The sequence below is a fragment of the Orycteropus afer genome, unplaced genomic scaffold, assembly GCF_000298275.1.
Source record: "Orycteropus afer afer isolate SDZICR_OR568_19922 unplaced genomic scaffold, OryAfe1.0 scaffold00677, whole genome shotgun sequence".
Taxonomy (NCBI): domain Eukaryota; kingdom Metazoa; phylum Chordata; class Mammalia; order Tubulidentata; family Orycteropodidae; genus Orycteropus; species Orycteropus afer.
In genome coordinates this window covers 14530-24615 of record NW_006922264.1, presented here as the reverse complement: position 1 = coordinate 24615, position 10086 = coordinate 14530, and positions in this window count along the sequence as shown.

The following is a 10086-nucleotide window of genomic DNA, read 5'->3' as shown; positions in this document are numbered from 1 at the left end:
TTTGCTGGTCCAATATAACCTGGTGGAACCACTGAGACTATGGCCCCTAGCTGCCCTTCAGGTCTGGAATTGAACCCACACCTGTGGTTTCCAGGCAAACAAAAGACAGTCATATGAGTTGAACATTTAGCTCAAGTAGATACACTCCATGGAGACAATAGTCATGGGAGAAAGAAGGGCTGGTTATGCACAGGGAGACATCTCAGGGGGCAGGAGTCTATGGAGGGTACACTGGGTAGAGGTAACTATGGGGAGGAAGTGGGAGGGGAGCTGTTGCATTGTGGTAAACTGTGGTCAATGACATGAGACAAACTATATGTGAACTGCAGTATGGAAAGTGAATTTGCTTTGTAAATCTTCACCCAAATCACAATTAAAAAAAAAAAAAAAAATTGGTGAGTTCCTATGTAAATCTAGAAACTAACAACACACCCCTCCCAAAATGTGACCAAATGTTAAACCATGGCTCTGCATTTTCATGACTTTCTGAATAGTGTGGACTCTCTTCTGCTGCAGTTTCCTTTCCTTTGATATAGAAAAATAATACATTATTTACATATGTGCTATTGTTGTTTTTATGTGCCATCAAGTTAGCCCCGACTCAGTGCTATTAGGATTCCTATTAAGGCATGCAAAACTATAAAGCATAAAGCAAGCTGATTAATACATAGTATCTCTTGAATAACTAGTTATCCTTATAATCATGCAAAACTCAATGCAACCACTGCCATGGAGTTAGATCCAACTCAATAGCGACCCCTTTTTGGATTTCCCAGGTGATATCACTATGAAAGTAGATTGCCCAACCTTCCCCAGAAGAGTGGCTGGTGGGTTTGAACCATCAGCCTTCTGGTTAGCAGTCAAATGCCTTAGACGTTATGCCACCAGAGCTTCTTTTTTAATCACAAGACATCTAAATTAAGTATTGTGCAAAATTAGCAATCATAGAAGGATAAACGCTGATCAATTGCCACTTAGAATTGATAGCTCGTGTTCCCTTTTCTAGTGTTTTATGTACATGATGTAGTCTACAAGCTATTTGAATACATATTGTGTGTATCTGTGTATACCACCATCATCACAATTAAGAAAATCAACATACCCATTACCTTCAAAAGTTTCCTAAGTACTCCTTTGTAATTCTTCCTTCTTGCTCTCCCTGAACCTCTCCTTCCTGTCTACCAGTCATCACCAGTTGTTTTTGCTAACTAGGTTAGTTTAGTATTCCTGTGTGAGCAAGCAGGTAACCACCTCATTATTAAACCAAAGGCTGAAGTTCAAGTCTATCCAGAGGCACCTAGGAAAAAAGGCTTGGCTATTTATTTCTGAAACAGCAGCCACTGAAAACTATAGGGTACAGTCTGAAGTGACACATGGAGTCCCATTAGTCAGAATCAACCTGAATTCTATTAAAATGGCTGCTTTTGAATCTCATGTAAATGGAATTATGCACTATGCATTTTTTTGTGTCTGGCTTCTTTTGCTCATATTTTTTTTTTTTGCTTTCTGTGAGCTTTGTTCATGTGCTTATATGTAGCCATACCAAAACTAAACCAAGTTCATTGCCATCAAGGTGGTCCCAATTCATAGTGACCCCTCCTTGGGTTTCTGAGGCAGCATCTCTATGGATGTAGATTGCCTGATCTTCCTTGCAAGGAGTGGCTGGTGGGTTTGAACCTCCAGCCTTCTGGGTAGCAATCAAATGCCTCAGGCATTATGCCACCAGTGCTTACATATGTAGCCATAGAGCATTCTTTTCCATTACTGTATAGTATCCTAGTATATAAATATCACAAATTTATATAATCATGTTGATGAACATTTAGATTGTTTCAGATTTGTAGCTATAAAGAAAAACATCTAAATAAATTTTTATCTGCTCCTGGGTGAACATAAGCCTTCATTCTATTGTATTTATATTAGGGAATGGAATCAATGGATCTTGGGATATACATATGATCAAGTACTACCAAACAACTTTCCAAAATGTTTGCATTAATTTATACTACCACTTGCATGTGAATTCTAGATTTTTATCAACCTTAGTGACACTTCCTATTGTCTTTTTAATTTTTGGTATTGTGGTCAGTGGGCAATGACATTTCTCTGCATTTAATTTACATTTGTCTGGTAATTGACAATATCTAGCAATTTTTTTGTGTGCTTATTGACTATTTGCATTTCCTCTTTTCAGAAATGTAAGTGTCCTTTTTTGCCCTCCCCACTTTTTGTTGATTTTTGTTTGTTTTGTATTGTCAGTCATTATATTTTTGATTTGTAATCCTCTACAAATTTATATCCCATTCTGTCTTTCTAAGTAATGTATTAAGATCATTCTATGAATGTCAACTTTATTATTCTTTTACTTTACATTTTTACTTTTTATTTCCTATTTATTTTTTTTTTTCTACTTAAAGGTCTACTGATATTCTCCAATGCACTTTGTACTTTTTATCTTTCACATTTAAATCTGTGATTCATAAAATATATATAGTACAAAATTTGGTAAATCTATTAAGCTAATAATCATGAAGGAAAAAGATTTTTATCATAGTTGTGCTAAATAATCAACTCACAGAAAGCAAAATTGTCAAATTAATTGTTTGTGAAGAAGAAATTAGGTGTTACTTTCTTTTATAATATTTATAATATATCTCATTGACTGAAAATCATTTATTGTAAGGCTAATCTTTATACCCACTGAATATCAGTAGCTCCTTCTCAGAAATCCAAAACCAAAAGGAAATTCACTGCTGTCAAGTCGGATCTAACTCATAACGACTCCTCCTTGGGTTTCTGAGGTATGTCTATGGAAGTAGATTGCCCAACTTCCTTCATTGGAGGGGCTGGTGTGTTTAACCACCAGGCTTCTGGTTAGCTGTCAAATTCCTGAGGCACTACGTCACAAGAGCTCCTATTCTCATGAATCAGATGAGTGCACATATTTGGTCAATTTACAGATTTTATATTCCATGTGTCTGTTTTCTAAGGTTGGGATATATCACACTGCCTTAATTATCATATAGTTTTTAAATTAATCATAAGGAATTTGTTTGTATGACCTTAACACATGCATGTAACCCATTTACATAACCTATTCGGACACCCTCTGCCCTCTGTCACCTCTCTTTAAGGAGCTCTGGTTGTGTAGTGGTGAAGGCATTTGGCTTCTAAGAAAAAGGACAATGGTTCAAACTCTCCAGCAGCTCCTCAGAAGATGAAGCAGTCTGCTTCATTAAAGGTTTATGTTGGAAACTTAGTGAAAGTCACTATGAGTTGGAATTAGCTCAATAGCAGTGAGGAGTTGAGGCCTCTCTTTATTCAATTTTCTGTATCAATCAGTCACCTGGCAAGACATAGATGGCATAATCAATTTGGAGAATTTATGAAACATTATACCATGTATAAGTGTTGACAGAGTAGGAAAACCATAAAAATGTACCCAGTACTCTAAGATTTGGGTAACTTTAGGATGACTTTACCATCTCTAGGACTAATCAGATGAGAATAAGAAACAATTACTGAAATCTGGAGAGAAAGAAACCCCCATAAATAAGGTTGCTCGACAGGAGCCGTGATATAATATACTCCACCCATAGAAACACAGCAGATAAGGAGTGAAGAGAATACAAAATTCAAGCTCACTCTCCTCTCATATTTCCTGCAAGTGCATTTTGGGGAAGAAAACACAGCAAGAAAGCCAGTAAACAGGCAGCTTATTGGTACAGTCCCTATAGGCTGCCTTGTGGAGCAAAGAACAGATTCTTAGAAATAGGGAGAGAGAATCAGCTAGTGCAAATGGAAGATATCTAGCACAAATATGACATAAGAAGTCTGAATAATTTTCAGTCAACACAAAAATAAGAATAAAATATGCCCAGGGAAATATGAGTACTTTAATTTAAGTCCAAAATGCCCATAGGTTTTAGTATAAAATTTGGTAAATCTAGTGAGTAAATAATCATAAATGAATAGGATTTTTACCATATTTATGCTAATTACTCAACTCACTGAAAGCAAAATTATAGTTTCTTTTGGAAGGTTGGACAATATACTTCCGTAGTGTTACTGGCTCGGAAACCCAAGGAGGGGTTGCTATGACTCGGGTCCGACTCAACAGCATGTAACAACAACAATCAGTAACACTTGAGGAGTTCTGGTGGGGTAGAGCCTAAGGTATCTGACTGCTAACCAGAAGGCTGGTGGTTCAAACCCACCAGCCACTCCTCGGAAGGAAGATTGGGCAATCTACTTCCATAGATATAACTGCCTCGGAAACCCAAGGAGAGGTCGCTATGAGTTGGATCCAACTTGGTGGCACTGGGGGGGGGGGGGGTCACTAACTCTTTGGCCTATAACCATTCCATTTGCTCTGAGTATCTGATATAATTTGTATCTGAGGAGAACAAACAAACAAAAAAAGGTATTGAAATGAGAACTGGATTAAAAAAAGAAGAATGGAAGAATGGACTATACATGGCTGATCAGAACATGTTCTTCATCGTCTATTTACTATTCTCCTTTACTCACTGACATAGAGTCTATTTGACTCATAGCAACCCCTCCTTGGGTTTCAGAGGAGGTATCTCCATGGAAGTAGATTGCCCAACTTTCCTTCTGTGGAGTAGCTGGTGGGTTTGAACCTCCAGCCTTCTGGTTAGCAGTCAAATGCCTTAGGCACTGTGTCACCAGACCTCTCTTTTTAACACAGTTATATATATATATATATATTTCATGTTGAGGAGATGTCACAGTGTTCTATATAGAGACATCAGAAGAATGAAGTTATGGAGTAAAATTATGTAGTATGGAAAATCTAAGTGCAGTTTTTGTTAGGATCACTAAATGTGATACAACGAAGAGAGCAGAGAACTGAAGATGAAGATGCAGTTTCAGTCCTGGATGTTCAAAGAGTGGTTCCTGGTTTACAAATAGTCCATAAGCTGTACATTACTGTGTACAGATAAGTACACAATTTGAGATAAATCATTTAGAAACTCCTGAAGCAATTTGACAATTGCATGTGGCAAAAGCTTTATAGAAGACACCCACACTAAGACCTTGTTACAATATGTACTAGTTTATGGTCTATTATTGACAAGTATAAAAACTTAATATTCATTTTTTTCTATTGACATTTACTTTAACTATAATGTTTTAAGGAAAGTAACTGGAACAGGTTGAATCATTAAAGATTAATTTTTCAAATACTGCAATATTTGCATAAAAGTTAATAACAACTATACTAAGCTTGCCAAGAATGCTTTTCAATTACTGTTCCCACTACATGTCCATATGCTTTCATGAGACTGATTGTTTTAATAAGTATGCTACTAAAACAAAACACAGCTAGAGTATAGATATGCATCTTTGTCTCACAGTGGTGTTGACCTTAACCAAATATAGATTAGGTCAGTTAACAAGCAAGAAGTAAACTCATTTGCCACATTAAAACTCAAAATATAATTACACACAGTATTTGTGTAACAAGTGCGTTTAAGTGTATAATATGGAGAGTCATTGTTTAACTCATCAGTATGTGTATATTTATGACTGTATGAAACAAAATTGTCATTAGTAAAAGTGATTATATTAATTATTTGTATGAATACTTTCTATGAACAATGTATAAGGTGCTTATACTTCTTTTTTTCCCCATATTTATTCTGATTATATTTACAGCAATGTGATTTTATGTCTCTTGCATCTAATATAAATGAGAATAGGATTTCATATGTGTTTGTTATTTTGTATTTCATTCTTTAGTTCCATTTCTATATATTTTACAAAAATTAGCTTTTCACAATGAATTGGCAGGGCACACTGGCTCATCACCACAGACAATTTGAGAAACATGTACTATTTTGCTGCTGCTACTTGCTGTCATGGGAGCTCTGGTGGTGTAGTGCCTAAGACATTTGACTGCTAACCAGAAGGCTTGTGGTTCAAACCCACCAGCCACTTCTCAGTAGGAAGACTGGCCAATCTACTTCTGTAAAGATACTGCCTCGGAAACCCAAGAAGGGGTTGCTGTGAGTCAGATCCGACTCAACAGCAGTGAGTTTGGTTTTTGGTTTGGTTTCTATCACATCAGCTCTGACTCATGGTGACCCCATGTAAAAGAGAATGACATATTGCCTGGTCCATCTTCATGTCTTTTGTATACTTGAGTCCAGTGGTTTGGCCACTGTGTATTTTGAGTGCCTTGGAAAGTAGGAAGCTCTTTTTTCAGCATTATATCTAAAAGTACTGTGACATTATCCATAGGGATTTCATTAGATAATATTCTGAAATAAAATACTAGGTCTGTTTTCCCACTTTGACTTAATTGGAAGCAGCACTGAAACCTGTCCACCATGAGATCTTACTCTGCTGGTATTTGAACTACCAGTGGCATAAATTCTAGCATCATAGCAAAACAAAAGAAACTACAGTACATCAAACTGACAAGGATGGTGAAGTTATACTATTTAGGGTGTGAAAATTTAGGGAGTAAAATTGAAGACTAAAACTTAGTAAAGAGTGGAAGAGTATAAAATAAGTGAATCTTAGTGACTGATGTAGTAATCAAACAGTGGCAGAGTGGGAAAAGTAAAAGATGAAGCCCACATTTCAGGTACTGGGATCAAGTTAATGAGGAGACCATTAAATTTGTTGCTAAAATAAAGATGAGATGCAAGTTTTGAAAAAAAGATGGGGAGTTTTCAAGTTGGTCTATAAGCAACTTAAATAAAATTTTAATATTATTACTAGCTGCCATTGAGTTGATTCTGATTCACAGTGATGTCATGTGACAGAAAGGAACTGCCTCATAGGGTTTACCAGGCTGTAATGTTTATGGAAACAGATAGTCACATCTTTCTCTGGTGGACACACTGCATGGGTTTTATCTTAAAATCAATACTATCAGAAGTTAATATTGTCACTCTTGCTCTTTTTTAGTTGCCATTTGTTTGATATATCTTTTTTCCAACCTTTGATTTTTTTAGTCTATTTTTGTCTTTGTCTCTAAGGTATGTCTCTTGTAGACAGCATATTGATGGGTGCCAAAGGGGCAAGGAGGCCTCATCTTCTGACCTCCTCTAACCCCACAAGAGGAAGACAGAATCACCATCAGTAGCCCAAGGCCTATCCATACAAGGCCAGACATGCCATCTCCCTCCAACCTGACACCAACCGTTCCTCCTGCAGCACATGCCACCTCTCTGCTGGGTTCTAATTCGCTGTAGTGGCCACACAGAACTCACAGATTATGGAGTTTATTTGGGAAGCATCAGGCTACAATTCAAGTTCAAGAATAACGTTCAGTTTCTCTTAGCCCACTGTCCCTCAGCCAATAGTCTCTCTCAGTCCCTCTCCCAGCAGTGTGTGTCTCTCGGTGTCTCTTTCTCAGCAGTGTGTCTCTCAGGAGCATGTTTTTCTCAGCAGCACGTCTTTCTCAGCCAGAAGTCAGAGACACTCCTTCTGCCTCTAGAAGGGCTCCTTTTGAGCCTGGCAGAGTGACCACTAACCAATCCCAACATCAGAATTCTATAAACCTGAGAAGGAGAGAACTTCCCAGAAAATTACTTTGTGGTGCTCCCAACAGAAATACCCCAGGTGGATGATTTTAACAATCAGGAGCTCCTCACTTGCTCCCTGCAAATTCCACCAGGGAGTTTCCAAAGACTTATGACTAGAAAAGCCACACTATGTAATTTACTATACCACAATGGGTTATATTTTCTTATCCAGTCTCACTGCATGGGTTATAATTATCAATTTTTCAGTTAGCAGCCAATCTGCTTTACCACTGCACCTCCTTAAATAAGCCTGTTCTATATTTATAGCAAATTTTCAATGGGCACTCTGAAAACTCACAGCATAATTTCTTCATCTGGATTTGTATGACATACAAATGTCACTTAGCCTCAGGTACTTCATAGATTTTAGTGAACTACTTTCTGTTAGTCTTACTGTACTGTCTCACAAAAGTTCCATGCACAGTTTTAAGGATTCCATCTGTAGACAAATTTTAATAACACCTTATGCATTTATAATCTTCATTACCAAGAATAACAAATGCTTTATTTGGGATCAACATTTCCTCATGAAAACAGATTTGCAAGATGTGTGTTTACATGCTTGAAATACAACAACAGAGAAGATTTGTTTTCAGTTGTGGTACTTAATGCATCCTGTGTATTTCAAACTTATCTTTGTTTTTCAAATGTATTTGACTCAAGGAAATACTTGACAAATTAGCATTCAAATATTCTTAGTTTTTATCACTTTCAAGGAGGTTTTTCAAGGCTCTTTTTGACTTTACCTAATTAAATCATATAACCAAACAAAACTCACTGTCTTTGAGTTGTTTCCAATTCCTATTGACCCCTCATTGAGTTTCTGAGGTGGTCTATCTATGGAAGTACACTGCCCAATGTTTCTTCCACAGAATGGATGTTTGGTTTGAACTGCCAACCTTCTGGTTAGCAGTCAAATGCCTTAGGCATTACACTAGCAAACCTCCTCATTAAATCATATAGTATCTCTGTATTTACTTATTAAAATATCATGATGGTTTATTTCATCATTTTATCATTGTTTAAATATTTAGTTTGCATTTATTTGTATGATTATGTTGTATGGCTCTGTTTTTCTCATGGCACTATATATATAGTTCTAGAAAAAATACCTATGTTTACTCATTCTCATTACCTCCCACACTGGACAAGAGCAAGGCTAAATAAATATTTATTGTGGAAATAATTGAATGATGGACTTTATTAAGTATACTGTCTCATGTTCAGAACAATGTGATTATTAATTAGCTAATCCCATTTGCTTGTTTGTTTTTCATCTATCTGTCTATGAATCTTAAAATGGAGGAAATTAAGTTGTGGTTGTTATCTTTAGCCACTGCTGCTAGCAGATCCTGTTATTAATGAAAAATTTATTTTCTTCTTATGCAAAGATAAGATAACTATCCAGTCTTAGAAGAAAATGCCCCCTTAAAAAAAAAAAAAAAAAATCCAGAGTGATTTCTCTCACTAAGAAACATTCTTTATCTCCACATTATTCTAAACCTTTTGGTAACTCCCATATCTAAAATAATATTGTTTAAACGTTGTAATTAGTTTGTCTTGTATTTGCTAATCTAGTGACACTTGCTTTCCAGGAAATGTTGATGCAATTTTGACACTTATCAGGGAACAGTGGGGTTTATCAGCATGAATTACTTTTCTCCCAATGAAACAGATATAAATAATTAATTTAATGCAAACCATTATGAATAATTTTGTCTAACACCCATATTATTTTAAGTATTTATACCAAATGATAGCTAAGAACATCTTATAATTTCTGAAAACAGGAGGTGCTTACATTTTTGGCTAATGATATTTGAGAACTTTTTAATTCACTTATAAACATTCATTGACCACCAACTGGGGGCTGGGCATTGAGTATGCAGACTCCTACTACAACAAAGATAGAATCTCTCTCAAGGAGTTTGAAGACAGTAATATCAAACAGAAAATAGGTACTTATGACTTAATACACATTTTACAAATTGTTGGGAAAATTCTGTATTATAAAATATAATTGTATTGGAAAAATATGTCTTAATGCTCAAATATTTTTTTAGAAAATTTGAAAATGCATCAGAAGGAATAGTTTATGGGAAAAATAAATAGATATATACTCTACCTATTTCAATTTAAAATTATATAATACAAACATGACCTTATCATGATTCAGAATAAATATTCCTTACACATTAGAAATTACAAACTTTAAATTGTATATAGGATAAAAAACTCAACATTTACATGAAAAACCCATCAAGAGATTAGGAAAAATAAGATTTACATGTCAAAATTTTCTATATTAAGGAATGATGAAAATTTGACCAACCAACTTATGAAAATATAATTTAAATAAAGTCATAAAGAATAATTTGTTAAAAGAAATCACAGCACTTCAAGCGTCAGTGTATTTGTTTTAAAAATGATGTTATCATCATGCAGATGTATTTGGTAAAAGAAACTTTTTCTCAGGTCTTAATTTATATAGAAGTTAGAAATTTCACTAAGCCCTTTCAAATAA